The 24,278-nt window shown below is 41.0% G+C and overlaps 1 protein-coding gene and 1 long non-coding RNA gene across 7 annotated transcripts in view; one reads left to right on the forward strand and one right to left on the reverse strand.

Annotated features, from left to right (window-relative positions):
* Positions 1-6,553, reverse strand: part of GLIS3 (GLIS family zinc finger 3) — a 172,719-nt gene extending 166,166 nt beyond the window's left edge. For 4 of the 6 annotated variants that reach the window (XM_050328508.1, XM_050328512.1, XM_050328509.1 and 1 more), the window contains exon 1: positions 6,411-6,553. The gene's annotated coding sequence lies outside the window, so the exon portion shown is untranslated. Of the gene's footprint in view, positions 1-6,102; positions 6,231-6,410 lie in introns of those variants that run through there. The other 2 variants (XM_050328510.1, XM_050328511.1) reach the window with 1 other exon arrangement.
* LOC126646869 (uncharacterized) overlaps positions 6,105-24,278 on the forward strand; it is a 32,068-nt gene continuing 13,894 nt past the window's right edge. Inside the window, exons 1-2 of the long non-coding RNA XR_007630415.1 lie at positions 6,105-6,192; positions 21,038-21,188. This is a non-coding gene — a long non-coding RNA (uncharacterized LOC126646869). The remainder of the gene's footprint in view (positions 6,193-21,037; positions 21,189-24,278) is intronic.

Genomic DNA, 24,278 nt, shown 5'->3' on the forward strand with positions numbered 1-24,278 from the left:
AGGCCCATGAGAAATACCCGTTGTCCACTGGCTCATACTATATGACCTCCCATTCCTTTTTAAAAAGTTAATGTAATCAAAGTGTGTTTTTACAGATCCCCAGCTATGACTGATATCAATTCAAACAAAGTAAGAAATCCACTATTATACCTTTTTAAAAAATATATAAATAAAAATAAATTAGATTGCAGTAATAGTTGAAAGAGGACTGCACATGATTGTTAACTTTGTAACTTTACTGGTTACAAGAAACAGAGAACAAGCTCTATATGGTCTGCTAGGGAGAAAGAACAAAGCCAAGCAATGACTTAGAGCTCTAACACAGAGAGAACCTGCCTCATCAAAAGCAATAAGGTCAACTGCCTCCACATTAGCTAAATCAGCCATGAAATTAGGTGCATGCTGACCAAGTACAAGAAGACAGCCGGGTCTGGAAGGACTCTCTGACAGGGAATTGTCAGTAGGATGAACACAGCTGCGCCTTTTTCTGCCCTCTCCCCAGCCCATGCAGAAAAGCACATGCAGTAGTAGGGAAGCACTGTGCAGATACTGACAAAACAGGAAAAACAGTAGTTCACATTCTAAAGGATATGCATACAACAATATGAAGAGGAAACAGCAAAACCACAGAAAAGACTCTGAGGTCCCTCAAACTCCAGGGCACTTCACAACAAGCATAGCACAGAAGCATTCATAAACACAACTGCAATAATTTCAAAAGTGGACTATTATTATAACTCTATAGATATACCATACTTTAAATATTAATAACATAGTGGCAAATTTCAAGGACATTTTTTTTAAATATACCAAAAATTTTCAAACCCTGACTTTTCAGCACTAATGTTTTCCTCCTATTTAAATCTTAGAAGACAAGACTGTAAGGGGTTCAAGAGATCATCTCAGTGACAACTCACTCCAAGGCAGAATCAACTAGATCTAAACATTTCCTGACATAAAAAAAAAGATTTGTAGGCAAAAGCTGCACTTGTCAGTGTAAATCACTGGGCTAAGATATGCAGATGGGATAAGTTCAGCCCTAATTCAGCTGAACAGCTCATGCCCAGTTTTCATCACTGGTCGCATCTGTTTAACGTTAAGCACATGTTAAAGTAGTTTGTTCAATCATACACTCTGTGCCTAATTAACTTGTTCAGACAAACAGGCTGATAGAAACAAAACTGAAGTATGGTTTCAGTTATGGTTTTCATTCATGTATACATTAAGGTTTTAATTATTATGATCTTGCTGCAACAAAATGCTGAACCGTAACTTTTACACTCAGCACATGAAATTTTCATGACTGAAGCCAGTAAAATTCCAACCAGTATATCCATGATTGAATTTAATGTAAAACCCTCATACTTAACTTATTGTTACAATCACTCTGCAATGTCTCAATTTTTTTCCATCTGTGCACTGTCAAAAGCCCCAAACAAAACATCCCCGTTTATTTCACAAAACTGCATTCATAGCACACTTCCAGATTAAAAGCCATCTAAGTCTCTATAGAGATATCTATGCATAGATATTCACACACCAATTAAGAACTCACTAAAAATGAAAGGCCTAAGCATGTTATCTTCAAAGGCAAGAGTACACTCCCTACTGATATAAGTAAGATAGATATGCCTTAACCACACTTGAATGGTCATAGAAGATGTATTCTACATACTATTTTAATTGTTATATTTTTATATTGTGGGAATAAAAATTGTAAAGCACACCAATAAAAAGCAGTATTATTTCTCTTCATGCCTGGTTGAAGCATTACTCACTCTCTTCAATTCAACAAAGGAAAAGGAGAGCTGAATTCTCAGAGTTTATTTTAAAAGCAGAATGTACCGTGCCTTAACACAGGTGACTAGATCCTTAGAAAAGGACATATAAAAAAAAGGCAATTGTTCTGCTGGCAAGGGTATACACCATGTCACTGTAAATTGTCCACAAATAAAAATCATTCTTGCTTGTAATTCTTGTCTGCAACTTTAGCTACACTAGAAAAGTAAGAATATAATCAAGAAAAGAATATAGCATGACAAATGCTTTAGCTTTACTCAACAAAAGCACTTTAGTTTAATCAGTGGAAGAATTTTTCTACATAGGTCACACAGACCCATCAACCCTATCAAATCCAGGTGAATATACAGTTTGCATTGTTAGTGTTGGTCTCCTTTGCTATTCTTCTCCACTAATGTTATATCATACAAGCAATGGTAGTATTCCATGCTATCATTGTCTCAGTTTTATCATTAGCTCCTGCTGTGTTTTTTACACTTGAAGAAAGGCCTCTGAGCCCATAATTTCTTTCCTCATCCTAGTAAACTGTATTTTGAACCAACTGACCCGCAAGTACAAACAAACCAAAGTTCTTTACGAAAGCAGAAACATACTAAATAATTCCTCTACATTTTCTTCCTCTAGTCTCATTCCTGATTGTACTTTGAAAATATATAACATTACATTATGACCCAAATAAGTGCTTTCTTTCTTTAAAATGCTAAAGCACCTTGGAGAACACAAGTTTCCTCATTTTAAAAAATATTATTTTGTGGTATTTTCAATATTATTTACTATTTTTAAGTGGGTTTTCATTAGTTAAATTTCCTTAGAATCAATTTTCAACATGATGTCAAGACTTTCTCACATCAGTGGTCAAATTGACTCAAATCAAAACATCAGATTACTCAGAGGTGCATTAAAGCACATATAACTAATCAACTGCCAATTGAACATGAATTATATTCTAAAAGTCTAACTTTTCCATCAGATCCATAAATAGTTACCAATTACAGCTACCTATAATAATGATAAACTTCTAATCCAAGTGATTTTGGAAATTGTGGGAGTACAGCACCAAATACAATAGCTTATTTAGAAATAAGCTTAGCAATCCTGAATAGGATTGCAGCTTGATGCACTAAGTTCAAACGCACACAAAACCCCCAACCAAACAAAGAAAAAAACCCAAGAAAGAATACTATCCTGAGACTGAATGGCTGTACTGACAAATTTTTTTGTTCTACCAAAGGAACATAAGTACTTGACACCTTTTAATGAAATATTTCTGTCCATCATTAGATACTATAGTTACCTTTTCATGCTCCCATGGATATTAAAAGATCATTTAAGAACACTTATGTCCACTACTCCTAAAGTTTCTTTTCTTTTTCAAGCTGACATTACTCAAAGCTCTATGACTCTGCATCAATAACATGATGACAACATAAGTTCTCAAAATCCATAGCAATGATTCATAAATTCACTTTCAGAAAGCCATGTCATAACATTTAAATTCAAGATGAATTGAAGCCTTAGAAAATCTGAACACGAATTCTTCAGAAAGCAAAACAAAAGAATAATTCATAAATCTGTGCCTATAGCACAGTATGCCATATAGTCTACTTTTACAGTGCAGTTTTGAAAAGTAATCAGAGTTGGCTTACTACTTCACCCACTGAATTAAGAGGTAAAACACTTTTCAATTTCAGTAAAAGGTGAATTACTCCACTGCAGAGATCCGTTTAAAGAATTGTATTAAATCCAGCTCAGGAAATACTTTCACAAAAGTAGTTTTCAGACACTGGCACTATGCATATAGGATAGCAAGCACTATCCCAAACCAAAGGAGAAGACTGAAAGACAACGCACCAAAGAGTCCTGGCTTCCTGTTATTTCACTGGAGACACCTCACCTCTTCAACAGCTACCAGGCAACACAGAAAGCAATCATGAACCATAACCCCCTTCTTTGGGACTGTGCACTCCAAAGACTGTGAGTGCCTTCCCTCATCCCTATCATGATGAGGGATAGCCAAGCCTTTCAACATGCTCTCCTCCACTATTTCCCTGGCACAATTCTAGGAAAAAAAATTTACTTCCTACCAGGTCTGATTAACCACAAGACCACCCAAAGGCTTCCTACATTTATGCTCTGTTATTCCCTGCCAGCCTTTCCCTCTTTGCATGGCCATAGTATTTGGAGCATCACCTGTCAGTGGCACCACGGTGAAACACTCCAAAGCCACTTCCTACCCTAACATCCCCCTCCTGATGAGTCAGTCAGGGTGGACAGGAGTGTGATGGAGAGGTGAAGGGACAGGCACAAAAAGCTAGAGGGATGCTTCACCTCAGCCTCACTGACTCCTGAGGTTTTTGTGTCTCATAGCTACTTGCGAGGACACACTAACACAGGAGTAAGCCATCAACATAACAACTCATTTTCTAAATAGAGCACAAATGTATAGGAAGTGCTGGTGTTACAGTAGTTGTAGTTATCCGGATTTATTTCACAGACCAAAGTGGTCTCTGGTGATTTATGGTAATAAATTCTCCTTGGAAAAGAAAACCACACAGAGATTTAACCAGGAAATAATGACCAAGAGCTTGAAATTAGTACATTAAGAATCCCAGTTGCAATAAAGGAAGACAATGCGCTTTCAAAACTGAGAATAAAAAATAAATTTTCTCTCAATTTATAGAGAATCTTTTTCCCCTCCATATCTGCCAGCATCTTAGAACTCATGCACTATTGAGAATAACAAATATTTCACATTTGCATCCACTGTTTCAGTAATTTGTGTCCGTTTCTTGACAATTGTATTCTTGGACACAGGGCTTTACTCCAAACTGCAGTACTCGGATAATATCACATTCTTCTAGGGCCCAGGTGGTCAGCCAAGGAAAAACAGAAAAGGGTCACACAATCTGAAAGTTTCTAGTTCTCAAGGATTTTTATACCCTCTTGACACAGCATGAACAAGCAAGGCAAATGATAGCTAAAGGAGGTCCTCCACAGCACTTGAGACAACCAGCCCCCAAAATGATTGAGTTTCTCAGAGCTAGTACAATGAAATCTACTAATTACTTATTACTTGCATCACTATAATTCCTAGGAAGATTAGTCACAGAAAGGAATGCCTTTGTGCGAGGGACTGTATAAACACAGAGCAGAGCACAATCACTGATACTGCTGCAACTGCCATCAAAAGGGCAGCCGTTATCAGTGGACAGGATGATGTATATTCTAGAGTAGCTAGGACCACACATTTTTACCATTCTGCCAGAGAAACCTTCTCAAGTTTATTAACTAAGATCTTCTCAGATTCTTCTCTATTAGGATCTTAAGCATCAGAGCTGTGCTACTGCAAGTGGTTGGTGTAATAGAACAGCAGCTTTCCAGGAGCAACGCTATTCTCATTAGGGCTAGCTACAAACTTCAGCCAAGCTGCTTGAAAAAACTCAATACAAATCTAGCAGCACTGACTACAAAAGTCTGAGGCACGCTTTCTGACATGCTGTCAATTGCCGCAGGATGCTTGCCCAGTAATGCAAACCCTGATCCGTGGCACCCTTTTATTCACAGTGCTGCCCTGCTCTCTTTGCCTATAATAATTTCAGACTTTACAGAAGTACAGCCACAATTGCTAACACTGCAGTGTCAGCAATTATGAGATCTTCAGCGCATGCAGGACATGGGAAAACACCAACAGTGTCCCCATACGAGCTGGTGGCAATGTGAAGGCAGAGGCACGGAGCCACAGACACCTGCCCTACCCTGGTGCCCTCGCTGCGGCCGCCACTCGCGGGACAGCGCGGGCAGCCACCACACGCTGAACGGTCGATGGCCCGGGGGACACCTACCGCCACCCTTATCACAACCACGGCTCACACACACACCTCGCAGCTAAAGCACGAGCAGTTTCAACCGGGGCCAAAAGCTAACCAGAGAAGAACACAGACGAAAGCCATGACTTTCCAGTCTATTAAGAGGTTGCAGTTGCTAGCAGCATACACGCCAGCAGATGAACACAGCTGTCACCTCACCAAGCACTACACGTCTGTTTTCGTGCCAACAGGGCCACCGCCTGAATGACGGGAAGACCCGGGCGGGACACTACTCGGCATCGTGGCCACGGACCTCCGCGGGGCAGCCCCGCATCATTCTAGCTGGCATCCCCGGCAGACCTCGGCTTCCCGCCCGCCCTGCACCGCTCCCGCACCGCTCTCGCACCGCTCCGCTGCTGCCGCCAGAGGGGCGGTCGCCGGGCAAGCTCTCGGCTCCAAAACCTCCCTCCGCGGGTACCTATCTCCGGTTATTCACCAGCGGGATGACAAATCTCCCGGACGGGTGTCTGCCCCGTCCTCCCAGACAGCGCTGCGTCCTCATCTCGGCGGCGAGCCGGCCAGCGAGGTGAGTAACCGTGAACTGACTGCACCACAAGAGCGTTTGTTTTGCTTTCCCTTCTCCTCCGCCCTCCGCGTTCTGACACGGAGGCCGTGAGCCGCCGACTCACCCTGTCCCCGCCCGGGCGGGCGGCTCGGGGCAGCGGAGGGGCCGCGCCGCCCCGCACGTCCCCCACCCGCGGGCAGCCGGCGGGGCGCAAGGCCACCGCTGGCCTGGGCACTCACCTGGCGGCGGCAGCGCCACTCCCGCGCAGCCCGGGCCGTGCCCGCGCTGTCATGTGCCCGCCGGCCCCGCTTAACCCTTGCGGCGCTGCCGCTGCCGCTGCCGCGCGGGGGGCGGCGAGTCCCGCCGCCAGCGCCCCCCTCCGTGCTGCCTGCACCGCGGGCACGCCGTGCTTTGCCAGGACGGGGCACGGCTCTCCACAGGCGGGGCGGACCCGAGGGTCGCGCAGCGAGCCTTGGACGAGTTGGCCTTTAAGGGGTCTCTGCCTAGCAGTGTGTATCGAAGGACTAAGGAGCAGCGGGGCCGCGCGGAGCCTGGAGGGAGGATGTTTGCCAGCTCTTTGGGGGCTGCAGCCTAGCTGAAAAGTGATCTGGGGGTCCCACACGGTCTTTAAGGCGACTTCGTGGGGGATTGCAGGGAGATTATAAGGGGGCCTGAATGGGACCTGTCTGTAGAGTGTACGAGAAAATGTAGGACCGAGTAACAGGTAAACAAGGTGAACAGGACCTCGGAAGTGGGAAAGAGGGTGAAGGGGCTTTATGCCTGGTGGCACTTTCCTGAGCACATCTTAGAAAACTGTGGTGTAAATGAAGGAGACTTTCTCAATTATAAGGACATTTGTATATATCAGAGGACTATCAAGGTGATAAAGCTGGAAAGAAAATATTTGGGCAGATCTGCTGCTGCCATCCACTCGGCACAGGAAGATTTTGGCCTCAGGCTAATGATGAGCCTCTTGCAGAAACAGTTGCAGCCAAGAGGTACATGCCACAAAGAGCACCCATTTCGCTGGAGAAGACTCCTGCACATTCAGGGCATGGCCTAGCAGTTGAAACATACTGATTGTTTCAGTTTGGGTCAGCTTCATTCCACTTGGCTCTAACCGGGGAATTGAGAGTGTAAATGAGGTGAACATGAAGGTGAATAAAGCAGCGGAAAAGCCAGGCTGAGGGCAGGAAATTACCCTATTCCTCTACCAGCATGACCATGCAGACTTTATGGCAGGGCACCCTGTCAGCAGGGAAGTCTCCAAGCAAGGGAGCCTACTAGCATGCATGGGCACTCAAGGAGTGCAGCAGGTTCAGGCCTTTCATGGTGAGCATGATCAGCCCAGCATTTAAACACGTTGTTAATACCAGTTGCCCAAGAATGAGAGTGTCATTGTGGCTGTTCTCAACGCTTCTTCCAAGGTGAAGACGAGCCTGTATCCTTGGTGTGCTGCAACAACTGTTAGGAGGAGCGCTGAGGAGAGGGGAGAGTGTCCTTGTAAGCCCAGATCACTGGACAACTCGAGGCCAACCTTGATCCTTAGCTGAATAAGCTCCTTTGCCATTCACTTATATTACATCAAATAAATGTGGCTGTGAAGTTTATAAGAAGTCAATATTGTATGTTCTTTACATACCCAGAAACAAAAGAGATGTTGAGGCTTCAGGCTTTCTTGCAAGGTTACATTGCTTTCCAGTCTTTTTCTTTGTAAGTATGCTTAGGCAGTGAGTTACTTATAAATAAATTTACTACGTATAGGACATTTAAAACAGAAGTATTTGTAAGCTGTGTCTCACTTAAAAATCATGTTAAGAGAACTGACAACTAAAGTGGTCTTTAACACATGAAAGCACAGAATTTACTTGAGAGCCCAAGGAATTTTTGGTTTACTGTCTCTTTATAGGTATCATATGCCAGAATTTTCTATGCAATTATAATTTAGTCAGAACTCATGACTAAAAAGTTCAAGGACTCTCCCTGGACTGACATGATAGACATGGTAATTGAAAATGAGTAATACAATTTTAGACAATAAAAAGGGCATATATTGTCAAAGTGCTTATTGTAATTCAAATCTATCAAATAAATGATGAGTTTGCTTTAAATAAATTGCTTTAAATAAACACTGGTGATATCAGAAACCAAATCTTAGAGCCATTAAAAAAATCTATTTGCTTTATTGAGTCATTTTTATATATGGGAAGTAAATTGCATTAGTTCTTCAACTGAAAAAAGTGATGGATCCTAGCAATGTACCACCTTGGGAAACACATGATCTAAAATACAGTATAAAGGCAACCTTTACACACAGGGTAAGTTTTTGCTGTCATGGGTGCAGCCTGCTGAGCAGTATTGAGCCCAAAGCAAAGAGAACAATCATATTAACAAAGTTGACATTAGACACTGCAACTCATATCTAAAGATAACTCCTAATTTTTGATGTGCTGAAGAAGCAAGTGAAGTTTATGCAAAATATGCCAGAATATGTATTAATGTCAAAATATTAAAAGTATCAAAAATAAGTACATCCAGAGTTTTCTTGGTGGGTAACACTGCTGCATGTCCATATCTGTCATACACCATTGCATGTTCATACGCATACTCATTTTTCACATAAAACACTCACCGTGATTAAAAAAAGGCTGTGCCTTAGTCCTTTCAAAAAGTACGTATCTAATGGAGGTAGTGGACTCAGGAAAGGTCAGTAAAGTTCACTGTGTCAGAATCCACAGCAATATCTGTGGACTTACTCTGTCATACATCCAAGCCCTGAGTGTAAAAATTTTTTTTTGTCACCTCAGTCCCAGTTCAATTTTCTTAGTTTAGTAAAAACTCAAGGAAATGCATAGTTACACCCTATGAAGGTACAGTGAACCTTTAAATAAGGCCTTCAGTTTACAAACTGTCAAACATAGAAGCATTTTCCCAAACTTTTTTCCTAAAAAAAAAAAAAGTGCTCATTATCTTTTTCTTTGTCCCAAAGTCTGTTGGAATAACGCAACACTATGTCCGTCAATTCTTGTGAAGTGTCTTCTTAGCCTGATTCTGGTTGTATTATGCCATTGGGTTTGTTGTCCTAAGGAGTGTTACTCCTAGGCATGTAGAAAAAGATGCTTGCTCATATAGATATTTGTCTCCTTTGTCCTAGAGAAAGACCATTTTTATGAGGGAGCCCTCACAGGACATGGTCAGTGGCTAAAGCTGTCTGAAAAGAGCTCATTCAATGGGAAGAAAGAAATTGCCTGAAGAGGAGACTATTTGTTTTGTTTGATGGTATTTTTAGAGGCCTTTTTGAGTGAGGGGATGTTGTGGTTTAACCCCAGCCAGCAACCAAGCCCCACACAGTCACTCACTCACTCCCCCACCAACAGGATCAGGGGGAGAATTGGAAGGATAAAAGATAGAGAACTTGTGGGTGGAGACATATACAGTTTAATAGGGAAAGCAAAAGCTGCCCACACAAGCAAAGCAAAACAAAGAATTAATTACTGCTTCCCATGGACAGGTAGGTGTTCAGCCATCTCCAGGAGAGCATGGCCTCCTCGCACCTCACAGTTACTTGGAGGGGCAAACACCATCACTCCAAAACTCCCCCTTCCTCCTTCTTTCCCCGAGCTTTTTATGCTGACCATGATGTCATTGGGCTGGAATATCCCTCCAGTTAGTTTGGGTTATCTATCATGGCTGTGTCTCCTCCCAGCCTCTCATGCACCCCCAAATTTCTTGCTAGCGTGGCAGCAGGGAAAGCAGAAAAGGCCTTGGCTCTGTGCATGCACTGCTCAGCAATAACAAAAACATCACTGAATTACCATTTTTGTTCAACACAAATCCAAAACATAGCCTCATACCAGCCACTGCAAAGAAAATTAACAAGGAATGTGACAATCTGAGGATACAGCTGGTTTAAGTTTCCTTCATCTCTTTCTCCTGTATACCAGTAACAGCAGAACTGAGTTTTTAGGAAAGAAAACTAGGTAGAAAAATTGCAAGACAAATTTTTTTTGTTGCATTTCTGTAGTAAATCTGAAAATATATTTTGACCTCGACACCTTGGAAACAGTGGCAGTCAGTTTAACTGGAGGGCAAGATCCTTTTGAAAATAGACTCTCAAGTATACCTGGAATAGAATGATACTTGGTTAGAGAACACTAAAAGAACTAGAAGGGTTTGTCTGTAGATGCCTCAGACATACTAACTAGAATGAACCCAAGTCTGAACATTCATTTCTCAGATGCAAATAGATATGCAGAAGCTTTTTCAATTTTTTTTTTGTGGTGATTTAAAAAAATCTTGTTAACTGAGTGTTTTGGTCTAATTCTTTAATTTTTCCTCAGATCTTCATTTCATATCTATTCTATTTTCCTAGTTACTGCGTAACTGAGAACAGTATTTTTGGTAGTTAAGGTGATAAGACAAAAGTTAAAGTAATCACAGGAATTCCATCTTGAATAACATAATGTATAACAGGTATCTTTTACTGACATCAATATATTTGAGTATCATAGAACTGGGTTTTCCTGGTTTAGCAGCACAAGCAAGTCTTACATCTCTCCCATCTCAGCTCAGACTGACTTCTTGGCAAGAAAGAGTGATCCAAAGTTGTGATCCTATCATCCACAGTCCAGCATCTCAAGGCTGATACCTCTTTCTGTTTAGTAGAACAAATGGGGTATTATGGGCATGGGTTCTGGGGCCAGATCCCTTTTTTTTTTCATTTTTCCAATGATAGGTCAGAGGTTCCATTTACCTACACACCATATGAGATCAAGGAGGGCTGTCTGATATTATCATGACACATCAGAGCCACAGAGTTTTGTTTTCTGTGTAATTCGATTTCCCACTTCTATATCCAGACTTCAAGAATAATACTTTTGTAGTGGGTTTTACTTACTACACGGGAGGTAGGCAATATATTTCTTTTCTCATTGCAATAAACTAACACTATGAAAAGCATATTGCTAAGATCTCAAAAACTCCTACAAATCACTTAATCTCCTTGCAGCTCCAGTGATTCACCCTGCACTCTGGAGTGATGTATAAAGGCTGTTCCATTCACACTCTTTAACATAAGCTCTCAGCTGGAGAGAAAGCTGTCTGTGGAATAAATATGAAGAAAACATATGCATTCTACTTACCTCATCAAATAAATTGAGTTTGATTCTCCAGTATTCTTATACAAACAAAACTGATGCTCGTAAAGAAGATTCATTTAATTAAAATGTAGACCAGTTTTATATGGTATGAACACACATACAGAACTGTTGCAGAAGAATGCAGTCACTTTCTATAACAGTACAATACCATGTATCTTTAAGGTCAGGAACTAAAATTACTAGATGAAAATTATTGCAAGGGAGTTCTGGGTTCCTATAATACACCTGAAGAAGCTGAAACTGAGACTGATGAGTAGAATAAGTTTTCCAACTCTCATAAAAATGTAATCAGTGAGAAGGCTTAATATCAGCAATCCAGTTTAGCTAACTTAGTCAGATATTAATAGTTAATAGTTAACTGACACTTCTTGCTAGTAATTTCATATCTAGCCTGGGGTTCAGGCTCAGCATGTGAACATCACGTATATCAACAAAAAGGGGAAGAGAACAGGGGGACCACATTTGCTTGGGAACCTCTGTCTTCATGCCTGAACAGAATCTGAAGTCAAACTGAGTTTGATATGAACCAAACTATACTAAACCAAACATGTCTAATTTCCATTCAGAGACTATAAGAGATTTTGGGCTATTATAACGTCCATTCCATTCCCAAGTGTGTACTGATGACTGACACTACTAGAAATAACAATATAGCTAGGATGCTGAGGGTGAAGCAAGAAGAAAAGAAGGAAATTTCCCACAGTCCACTTAGAAACCTTAGAAGAAAATGCTGTGATAAAGTGGAACTACTGTTTGTCCTACAGTAAGATCTTCTGATATTAATAATTATTTCTTTGTAGGCCCCAGCAATTTAAGATTGAACAACAGATAAGTGTAATGCTGAAACTCACTTTTCTTGTTTGGGAGAGTAAGCATTTTATTAACCACTTCTGTGGTACGCACATACCACTGCTATTTTTCTCCTACTCTTGTTTCTGTACCTACTCCCTTTAACACTTACTTTTAATGTCAAACTTTACTTCATACCCTGTAATAAATACCTACTTGTATGTAGTTAGCTTTCTTCATTATAGTATCTTGGGATTTCTACCCAGGAAAAAAATTTAGTTCAGAAAATACTGGTGGAAAACAAACTAAAAAGTAGGTCCTTGATCAATGAGATATTAAACAATTCACCCTAAAACATGGCTATCTGCTATTGCCACAGGAAGCCCATTACCTGGAAAGAGGCAATAGTTCTCCCCATAAAGCCCAAGTAAAAGGTGTCTTGACATTTTACTTTCTACCATGTACTCAGATTCCCTTCTATTCATTGTTTTAGCACATTTCCACTATGGGAAGATGCGCAATTTAAAAATAATGTGAGTAACATGAGGCTACTCTTTTTTTGTTCAATTTTACACACAATTCCTTCTGATGGAAGTCTGACTTTTTCACAGGTTTGTGTATTTCACTGTCAGAATTTGTTTCTCATGTTTTCCACTTCTGCACCATGGAATATGCTTCCTAAAACAGTATTTCTCTACTTGCAGTTAGACGAGACTCCATAGCCTCTACTGAAGTTAAATCAAGTATCATGCATGCTAAAGCGTTCTTTTTTTCCCCCTGACAACTCTGACAACATAAAATGTTGTATAACCTGGATATACATAAATTGTGGAAAAACTTGACCACTGAGAAACAGGAAAATTAAATACAGTCTTTAAAAACCATTGTGCCATCCTTTTCTTTCCTGTTGGTATCCAAGAGTTTTGGCATCAGCTATTGATTTCAAGAGATACTGTATTTCTAGAGAGAATATATGTACACACGTAGGCATTCAAGAATCCAATCAAAAGTAATCATATCACTGTTTAATGCAAGCTTATAGCCATTAATGCAAGCCTATACCCATTAAAAATAAAACAATATTGCCAGAATATTGCCAAAAATATCCCAGAAACAACTGTTCATACTTCTGAACATTTCTGTTGCATTGCTTATATTTTTTTTTTTTCTGGAATTTTTACAGCACTGCGTGTTACTATGACAGGGAAACATTTCAGGACTTGACAAAGTAATTGAATTGGTTTGATTTCAATAGAGAAATTTAAAAATATTTAAAATTAAGCAAGTTTTTATTGTTTAGCAGAGTGCAGCCATGGGTTTTGGTACCTCACAAGGTAGAGATGCTAGAAAAAAAGGAAAATACAAAAAGAAATGCTATCTGACTAGAAAGTGTGGGTGAACAGAAGGGCATTCCTCAACCTAAAGATTTTTCAGAGCGTGTGCCTTTGTGTACTGGTACAAATCAAAACCTGACCTCTAAAGTAGATATTTATTAACTTTCATTGGTCTGCCATGAATACATTCATAGGTGCATCTTGGCTTGATGTTACAGTGCCTGACTACCTCTTCAGCCAGCCTGTCTGCTTTGCAAGGTGTAGTTGTACTGTTCTGATTTACTGCCTCCATGGAACATATTTGCCCAGCCAGGACTGTCCTATAGGACCTGACATTATTGTGAAAGAAAGATGGTAAGAAAAGGGCACTCAAACATGAGAATGGGTGCTGGGTCTTATTTACTGAGAGACAGGCACCACAGTTTTTTTAATCAGGTCTTACTGGAGCTCCTCAAAACCTGTACCTGTACCTTGAAAGACCACAACTACCTCAGGGCTTAACAGAATGAAATTTTATTAACCTTTCTGCTCTGGATGAGGTTTTTGGATGTTGGCCAACTATTAAAGTTCAACAGTGAATCTTTTTTCTAAATTGCAGGCTAAACTAATAAATCAGTAATATAAACTTCATGGAAAAAACCCCCAGCCACCTCTGTCTTTAATTGCCATGTTATAATCACAGTTCCTAAGACCATTTCTTTTACAGGGCATAGTAAGATCATTAAGTGATTTCTTAGGTTCCTATGATTATTCAGCTCAGGACAGTGCAGCTGTTTTAGCTGCCTTCTGAGGTTAGTCTGCTTCTTACTATACACCCTTTTCTGTTTTGCCAAAAGAGGGTGCTTATAGCTTAAACAACAGTCATAAAATCCATGGATTTATTTTTGCCCGATATTTAAGCATGGTTGACTCCCAGATCATCTTTCTTTATTATAAAGATCATAACAAGATTTTTGTCAAGATTCTGCATTTCACTATACATTCAGGGCTTTTTACACACTTTAAAGCAAATAAAAAAAACCCTATGGTGTTTATTACATACAAAAATAGAATCATAGATGGTTTTGTTTGATTTGGAAGTGACCTTTAAAGATCATGTCATCCAAGGTCCCTGCCATAGACAGGGATGTCTTTCACCAGATCAGGGTGTGAAACCTTGCCTTGGACACTTCCAGTGATGGGGCATCCACAATTTCTCTGAGCAACCTGTTCCAGTGTCTCACCACCCACATTGTGAAAGGTTTCATCCTTATACCCAAGCTAAATCTGCGCTCTTTCAGTTTAAAACTATTGCCTTTTGTCGTATCACTACAGGCCCTGGTAAAATGTCTCTTTCAATTTTTCTAAGAAGGTTCCTTCATATACTGAAAGGCCCCAATAAGGTCTCCCTGGAGCCTTCTCTTCTTCAGGCTGAATATCTCCAACTCTCTCAGCCTGTCTACACTGTAAGTGCACACTGGTATGTCATGTCCAATTTTTCACCCACCTCTATATAGAGCCCAAGCCCTTTTCAGCATGGCTGCTCTCAATCCACTCATCCCCCAGCCTGTATCCATGTCTGGGATTGCTCCGTCTCAGGTGCAGAATCTTGCACATGGCCTCGTTGAACTCCATGATGTTCACACAGGCCCATCTCTCAAGCCTGTTCACGTCCCTCTGGATGTCATCCCTGCCCCCAAGTAGATAATTGAACAACTCAGCTACTTAACACATTTTACTTTACTTTGCAGAAGGCCTGGATTTCATCCCAGACTGAGATCTGTGGCAACTTCAGAGGGTAAGAATGAAAAACCAAACACATCCAGAAGGAAGCACAAATATCCAAGGGGACAACTTCACCTTTTTTGACTATTCTTGAGCATGCCTCTGAAACTTGGTGCCTCACATCCCTACAAGGAAATCACAGTGCCATGGTTCAACTTGTCTGTCTAAACTGTAGGCTCTTTGAGGTAGGACTACATTTTACCACATCTAGACTTTGAGCAGGTTCTCTCCGAGATGTGGTGAAGTTCTAATCCCAGGATTGGGGATTATAAAATCTAAACCCATGGGAAAACACAGTGCACACAGTCTCTCCAAGCACTGGCTGCAGAATTCAACTGCAGCCAAAGCTGGGACTTGATCAGTTCATGAATCAAGGTCTAAATCAAACACTGTGAGGTCCTAATCCAGCTGTGACCCTACTTGTGCTCCTTTGGTGTAAATTTAAAAAAGATTAATGTAGGATTAGATAGAAGCATAAACTGAACTTTTTCCTAAAGCTTATTTCATCGGTTTGGAAAACCCATTCCTAAAACAGTGTCAGGAGAAAAGAAGCACAATTTCTTCTTCCACCCCTTGCACTCCAACACTGTAGATAAACACTTAAACAGTAATCCAAAAAATAAACCTGTTATTAAATATAATCACATTGCCATTAAGCGAGGGCTAGCATCTGACAGAACTTTTCACTAAAACGCAATCTGAAGTTCAATCCAAATGTTTAAATTGGTTTTTCAAAGGTACTATTAGCATCTTTTCTAATTTAAAAAGCATTATTTCGCCTCTCTTCAGTATTAATAAACAATAAAAAGCTTTCACTAAAAATCATAGAAACAATGTCACAGACATCTGTGAAATTGCAGACCCACTTAAGGTAGGAGAAAATCAGAAATTCAAGACTGCAAGTGTTATTCTGACTTAGAGTTCAGAGTACATCTTTGAAAAACAGAACGAGCTGGAGTCATAATTTTTACTTTTTCCTGGCTCAGAGAAGTTAAGTCAGAACACAATGTTTGCTAATGTCTTGGTCTCAGTTACATTTAATTTGTCTGTGAAGGAGACATGACATTTTTGTTTGTCACTGTGCAAACAGGTACGGGGTATAAATAAGGACTATTTATAGACAAAGAGACTTAAGCCTGCATTCAGTGTTAGTGTAATGATATCACAAAACAGCATTGCAGTTGTCTCAGAAGTGGGTTTGCAGTGACCTCTGTAGGACAGACCTGAGACAGGGTCCATTCACACTCCAGATCATTTTGTGGGAAGTCATAATCATAATGAACACTGCTGCAGCTTCTCCAGCTTCCTCTGTACTAAAATAAGAAACCACTGGCCTTCAGTCCATGATATCTGGAGTGCCTGAAAGTTCTGTTATGGTAGTGTGGTAGAGACCTCGCCACTGGTACCTGTAGCCTTTAAACATATCAGTACTGTTTGTGAATGTGATTAGGTTTCTGAAATGTACTTTCTGTGAAACCACCTGTTTTACTAGTTTTCAAGGTTTACGGCATCCCCTAGTAATCAGAATCTGGCTCATCTATTACAGGGAGATACAACCACAAATCACAGAATTTTCATTTCAGTGTGGCTATTGGGATTATTTCTTTAGCAACTGTTCTGCAAGACAGAGATACTTTGTGCAGGATGAAGAATAGTTTGATCTCTGGCCTCTTGAACATTTTTAATAGAGCAACACTGTCTACCTTTTCTTTCAAGTAAAAGCAAAAGAAAAAAAGCAAAAGGTGCAAACATTGAGTTATAGCTTTACAGACTTTCAATCCCAGTCCCAGTTTCTGAATCAAACAGACAAAATTAATAAGTGTGTTCTTAAGTAAAATCTCTGACTAGTTCAAGATTTTTCTCCTCAGTGATCCAGAAAAACTGCAGTAAATTATTGCTTTTCATGGCTACCCATGACTGACTACAACAGTGCAGCCTTAGTACCAATCAGCAGCATGTGCAGGACAATCAAGGGATCAGGCCCAGCCAGCAGGGGTTTGTGAGAGGCACGTCGTGCTTCACCAGCCTGATCCTCTTCTATGACCAAGTGACAACCTTAGTAGATGAGGGAAAGGCCGTGGATGTTTCTGCCTGGAAAGGCTTTGCCACTGTTTCCCACAGCATTTCTCCTAGAGAAACTGGCTGCTCACGGCTTGGATGGCTACACTGTTCACTGGGTAAAAAACTGGCTATATGACCAGACCCAGAGAGTGGTGGTGAATAGAATTACGTTCCACTGCCCAGTTGGTGGGCAGCCAGTCACCAGGGGTGTCCCCCAGGTCTCAGTACTGGGGCCAGTTCTGTGTAATAGTTTTATTGATGATCTGGTCAAGGGGATTGAAGGCACCCTCAGTCAGTTTACAGATAACACTAAGTTGTGCAAAAGTGTTCATCTTCTGGGGGTAGGAATGCTCTGCAGTGGGATCTGGATGGGCTGGATCAATGGGCCAAGGCCATTGGTGTGATGTTCAACAAGGCCAGATGCTGGGTCCTGCCGTTGAGACACAACAGCCCCAGGCAGCACTACAGGCTGGCGATAGAGTGGCAGCAGTGTGCCCAGGTGGCAAAGAAGGCCAATGGCATCCTGTCTTGTACCAGCAATAGTGTGGCCAGCAGGACTAAGGGAGAAGGGATCAATCATTCCCCTGTACTTGGCACTGGTGGGGACATACCTTGAATCCTGTGTTCAGTTTTGGGCCACTCACTCCAAGAAGGGCATTCAGGTGCTGGAGTGTGTCCAGAGAAGGACAACAGAGCTGGTGAAGGGTCTAGAGTACAAGTCCTGTCAGGAGCAGGTGAGGGAGCTGTAGTTGTTTAGCCTGGAGAAAAAGGAGGCTCAGTGCGGATCTTACCACTCTCTACAACTACCTGAGGGCAGGTTGTGTCAAAGTGTGGGTCAGTCTCTTCACTGTGCCTGAAGTCAGTCTCTTCAGACAATTAGCAATAACACAGGGGGAAATGACCTCAACTTGTGCAAAGGGAGATTCAGATTGGAAATTAGGAAAACTATTCACTTCAGTGGTTAAGCACTGGAACAGGCTCCCCAGGGAAGTGGTAGAGTCACCATCCTTGGAAGTGTTCAGAAACTGAGCAGATGTGGCACTTCATGCTATGGTTTATTAGGCATGGTGGTATTTAGTTAAAGGTTGGACTTTATGATCTTGGAAGCCTTTTCCCACCTTAATGATTCTATGATCAGTATTGCAGCAAAGAAGCCCAGCCACATGCTTGGCTGTACTGGCAAAGACACAGACAGAAGATCCAGGGAAGTTATCCTTGCCCTGTTATTCATTCTGAAAATGCCCTAGCCATGCCTTGATCATATTTATATGGTGTATCTGTAGTTGTTTCAAAACAGTGTTTTCACAGAAGGTGGTTCTCTCCTACTTCAAGCTACCTGTGAGACAGCAGTAAAGCCTTCTCTAAATGCTGATGATTTTCTTGAGCATCATTCTGGACTTTCTCTAAAGCTCTAGATCTTAGGTCTGAGTTGCCAGGGACACCAGATATGGATGTAGTACTCCAGGTGGGGTCTCATAAGAGTGGAGTAGAGGGACAGAATCATATCCCTTGACCTGCTGGCCACCCTGGTTTTTATGCAGCCCAGAATAAAGTTGGCTTTCTAGACTGTGAGTGCACCCTGGCATGTCATGTGCACACTGATAAGGATCAGATGTTTTTGCCATTGCTTTCAACAGAGTTAGTGTTTTAGATAAGCATCTCTGAGACCTTATTTTGCAATTTACTTCTGCTATCAGACCTAGACCAGATTGTTCAAAACATTGGCAGTTCAGACAGTTAGTTTCTACACACAAACTCAAAGATATGAAATCTGTGATTTTTCTTTTTTTTTTTTCTTGTGATCATGTAAAAGCTTTTGTGCAAATGTGTATCAGTCCTTCTGGTGTTTCCAGAATAGAGTAACGTGCTTGCTCACCAAATTTCTTCTTTTGATCATAGTATTCTTACTAATAAGGCTATAGTATTTCAGCCTTAAATGCGCCAGTGCTTTCTCGAATGTTATAATGCTACTGGTACCAGGGAAGACTACTAATTCCCAGCAATACTGATCACTTGGTTGGTTCTGCAGTGGGTGCTTTGGCAGTGAGTTGCAAGGCGAATCTCCAGCATCCTCATTGAAATTTCAGCACCTAACTGAAATCCAAGACTATGTTGATGATGCAGGCATTACAGTTCATGTATTGCTAAGCATAATGCATATGCGGGACTCTTAAAAACCCTTCTCAAAACCACTTTGTTTGTTCTTGTGTTAAGCAATTCACAGGGTCAAATTTCCTTGACCATTTCTACCTTACTACTTGTTTTCATTCCTAGCTCTGCAGCAGAGCTCGCTCTTTCAGCAAACCATACAGAATGCCAGGGAAAATTGTCTATGACAACAACATAAAAACCTTGATCATTTCTGCAAGGGCCAGATAAAGCTGTCCATGTCACTATGACCATGCTAGGCAGCTGCAAAGTTATTTCACTTGATAATCTAGCCTACTCACTCATTTAGCTTACAGTGACACTTCCTTCCTTGTTAGTGATTTTGGTTTTAAATGGTAACGACTTTTGCAGGATTCACCAGTTGATTTGTTTGTCCTCTACTAATGCTGATAGTTCTTGTTTAATAGTGGACTTTCACTGTAACTTTGGGGATGACAAAATATCCAAGTGACATTACTGTAGTCAGAACACAGACAAGAGGGGAGGTTTAGGACGGTGACATTTGCAGCCCCCTTGACCCGAGAGTTACATATATGCTTCTCCATTTATCCCACATCTCTATTAACCAGCCAATTTCAGCAAGAAGAGGTTAGCTTTCCAGATGGGAATAATAAATTTTCTGGTACAAACCAGTTACAATTATAATTGGTTTGCCTTTTTTGAGATTTCTTTCGACTTAACTTACTTGTGTTTAATTTTATTAAAATATTTAGTATTTTGTTAGTGTGAAGTTGCATACTACACTTTTTAACAACTGTAGAATTCCATGACACAGCAATAAGCTTGTCTCTGCAGAGCAAGGACAGCAAAAGCAACAGGTGCTATTTACCATGACTAACTTACCACAAGATGTCACCAGTGTCAAATATAAGAAAGCACAAAAAAGACTTCAGAGGCTTATTATTCAGGAAGTGTTTGCACAGCCGATTTACAAATTACACATCCTTTAAGAATCAGTACTGTTGTAAAAATTCGTCCAGGTAATGCAAGAATTTTTATAATGCATACAAGTGATTGGTAACAAGGTGATTGATTGGTGGTACAACAATTCTTTTTTCTTAGTTTAAACAAGGTTTCAGTTTGCAGTTATTGTTTGCATCTAAACCAGTTTCTTCTTTTTGTTTTTAACTTTTAATACTTTTTAAAATATGGATTCAAGATGAAATATTGAATATTGATGTAGCACTTCTTAGAGTGGCCAGTATTCTTTCTGAATGTTGTGTGCTTTTCCAGTGAATTAATTTCCTATCATTGGCTTTGTAGAAGATTCTAAGATCAATTAGGAGGATTTCCAAAGTAATTTTCTAGTTGGAAAGACTTCCTTTTTTTTGTAATTTCTTCAGGGCTTGGGGGGAGTTTGACTGGTTGTTGGAGTTTTTTAGGTTATCTATGCTGTGCACTTCTTTTCATGAAAATTGTTCTCAAAAAGCCCTTGAACACTGGAACTTAAACAGAGGATCAGCCATACACAAGAAGGGATGTCCCAGCCCTCCCATTTGCATGACATTCTGTTATAATCAGTTGTATCATATGACTGTGTTGATCCTCAAATGTAATGGTTAAGACTTGCGATATTTGTCCTAATTTTAGAGCGGTGTGAAGCACTTAGAGAAGATGATCAAAGGGCCAAAAGCCAGAGAAGCTTCACTGAAATTCAACATCTGAAAAAATCAGGAGCCTTCAGTACCAGCAATCTTCATATCTACCTGAAGATCCTGCAGTACACGACTGGCAAGAAGAGGTAACACATACTATGGATGTGTGGGGTGCAAGCTTCAACATGAGGGGGAGACACTGGACTGCCCATGGGGCCCTTCCAGCTGCCCACTTTTGAAGCTCAAGGAGTTCTTGAGATGCTCACTACCCACAGATGCCACCTGGCTCCAGAGCTGGCACACTTCTGCTCTCCTTTCACCTTGCTTTTCTTGTCTACCTTTGAATGCAGTAGTCAAGTTAATAGTCAAGTTCAGGTGCACAGTTAATTATCATCAGGCTATTTCATATTTCAGGTGAGGAAGTTGGTGGGCTACTGCCCTACAGCTCCACTGTCCTCCATTGGCTGGGAAATGGACCATGTTGGTGCAAACATCATGTCCTATGTAATTCTCTGTCCAAAATGGTTGGAAGAAAAGCATCTGCTCATATGTCTGCAAGAGGACACCTGTAAGCTAAGAATCATAGAGTGAGGGCTCACTCATCCTCACAGTAAAAAAGTGTTTCCTCACATTCAGAGGGAACCTCCTGTAATTCAGTATGTGAAAGAAGCACAAGTAGGGAGGCAGGCTAGCGGTGTTTACTGCTCTTTGCAGCGGTGCCAAAGGGCATCCAACAGCCACACTGTTGTGGCTCCTTCTTTGCTTTCTGGGAAAAAGATATGTTACAGAGGGAGAAACAAGGTATCCACAGCTGTCCCACAATGTACAGCAACTCTAGAACTAGGAAGCAGTCTCATACACTGGGTTGGCTGGCTGCTGCAGGCTTCACAAACAAAATGGGGGTAGTTGTGACACTAGGGCTACAACAAAGCACAAATGCAGTGAATGAAAAGTACTTTCTGAGTGTGACACACTTTCTTCCTTCAATTTCTATCAAGACACCATGGCAGTACAAACATAAAAGCCTCTTCCTCTCTCTTTCTCCCAGTCAATTTCCAAAGATGGGAGGAATCAGGGTTTTTGAGTTTGGTTGACTTATGCTCTTTTAATTGATAATGTACGTGTCTTTAAATGGGAGGGTAAAAGTCACCTGCAGCAATCCTGTCCACCTCATACCAGCATCCCGTTTTGCTTCAAAGATATGCTCTATAATAACTACTTGTGACAGGGAGTACAAATTCTCTAACTGATAGCACACTCTCTTCCAAAGGTGCCTCTTACCTATAATCCTTGAAAAAACCCACAATATTTCTTCACCAGTTGCATGCTAAGTAAAGGAATTAAGGCACTCATCTAATCATACCGTTTGCAGATGTCTGGCAATAGGATTTTAAAACCAGTTATTTGCAGGTGTGAGTTCCTGCCTCAAATGGTTAAACCAGATTGTACCTCACCCACAGACCTGCGGCAAACTGCAGAGTTCAATCTAAGTATTTCCTGTCTTCCCAGGTGCAATATTAGATTTCTACGCAATAGCGGATGTGAAAATTGTGATACAAAAGGGTCAAGAATCCCTTTCATACATGTGCATTACAAACACTGCTTGTTTCAGGTGCTTCTATTTGATGCACTTACAGAGTATGTCGGGTTATACAGGAGAAACAGGAGCAGAGACCCATATTGTCAAAAGCAGATGAAAGGAAAACCAACAAACAAAATGATTGAGTAACATTGTCACCTTCCCTGTTCAGCAATGCAGTACTGTGTATACCTGCCTGAACAGAAATGTAAGCTGGACTACATGGTAGCAGTTCCTTCTGGGAACATTACCTGAGACCACTGGACAGGTGCTAAGACTTGATTCATCTCTTCATGCACTTATTCTGGGTTAAGTGTACAAGAAGTGCTTGAAAAATATCTCCGTTATCTCTACAGAAAAAAATTTTTAGTCAGTGACCAGCTTCTCCTAATGAGGCTGTTTACACTTTCCATCTTCAGCTGTGTATTGTGGCATGGAGCTGTTGCACTACGTTGAGGGCAACACCCAGTCAGCCCTTGCAATTTACTTTGTGTATAGTAATACTGTTTTCAAAACCTGCTGTCCGAGGAGAGCTTAAAATCTTGAAATCTTTATTGTTCTTCAAGTCTTCTGTGCACCGTGAAAGGTGGTCACATTCATAAAGGTCACTAACAACCTTACTGCAGGGAGTAAGAAAGGCTGTGATGCCTTCAGAGGCAGCACAACACAGATTTGGTGCTCCAACTTTGTAACAAACTCTGGGACTAGGCAAGTAGCTTTGCAGTCACACTTGCAGAACAAAATAATAGGAGTGATCTCTAGGCAAGGTGCAAATAATCTACACAGACCCTGAGGGTCCCAAGTGACAGTAGTACCTCTCAGTGTCTTAGACCGAAGCTATTACTCTGACCTTCCATCAGCTGGGCAGGAAAGGCAGAGGCATGCTTCTGGGAGACAATAAGCTCTACAATGCAGGCAGACTCAAATTAGGCATCTCACGTACCCCCTGCACTCCACAGGTGAATTCCTAGGCCATGCCTGACCTTTCATCCCACTCCTTTCATTTCAGAAATTACATCTCACTTATTTCAGGTTGGATGAACACTCTATAATATAGGGATTCCTTGAGGAAAGGAAATCAAGATAGTGTACTAGTCTTTGAGATTGTATACCACTAAATGACAGCACAGCATTTTACTACAATAATTTGAGAAAGCACATTTTTCTTACGTGTATCAAGCTTTTATGAAATTCTACTTAAAAGACCAGTTGTACAACAAAACTTTTCAAAGAAACAAATGTCTGAACAAGAACTGGCTTTTTTTCCCAGCCTCCAGGCACCATTTTGTAGTGGCATGACATTCCACACACAGTTACAAAAAACAAAGTATATTAGGTCACTGAGTCAAGCCTTCAAAATTCAGGAAATAACTAAATTCAGTCTGGTAGCACTGTCAGTCATTTCTGGAAAACACAAAAGTTTGAGACCACGTGCTTTGTTGATGCCAGGATGCTTGAATACAGCTTCCCACAGTAATGAGTAACTTTGCATTAAGCTGAACAGACTTGTCACTCGCTCTGTCTTTCCTATCATACACTGCTCACATGCAGAGTTAAATCTTAATGATTTTTTTTAATAATACATGAGAAAATATGGTAGTGTTGTACTTTGAAGGATTATATTTTGCAACATGGCGTATGAATATTGTGGATTAAA

This window comes from Myiozetetes cayanensis, unplaced genomic scaffold, assembly GCF_022539395.1.
Source record: "Myiozetetes cayanensis isolate MyiCay16 unplaced genomic scaffold, myiCay2020 scf4, whole genome shotgun sequence".
NCBI classification, from domain to species: Eukaryota; Metazoa; Chordata; class Aves; order Passeriformes; family Tyrannidae; genus Myiozetetes; species Myiozetetes cayanensis.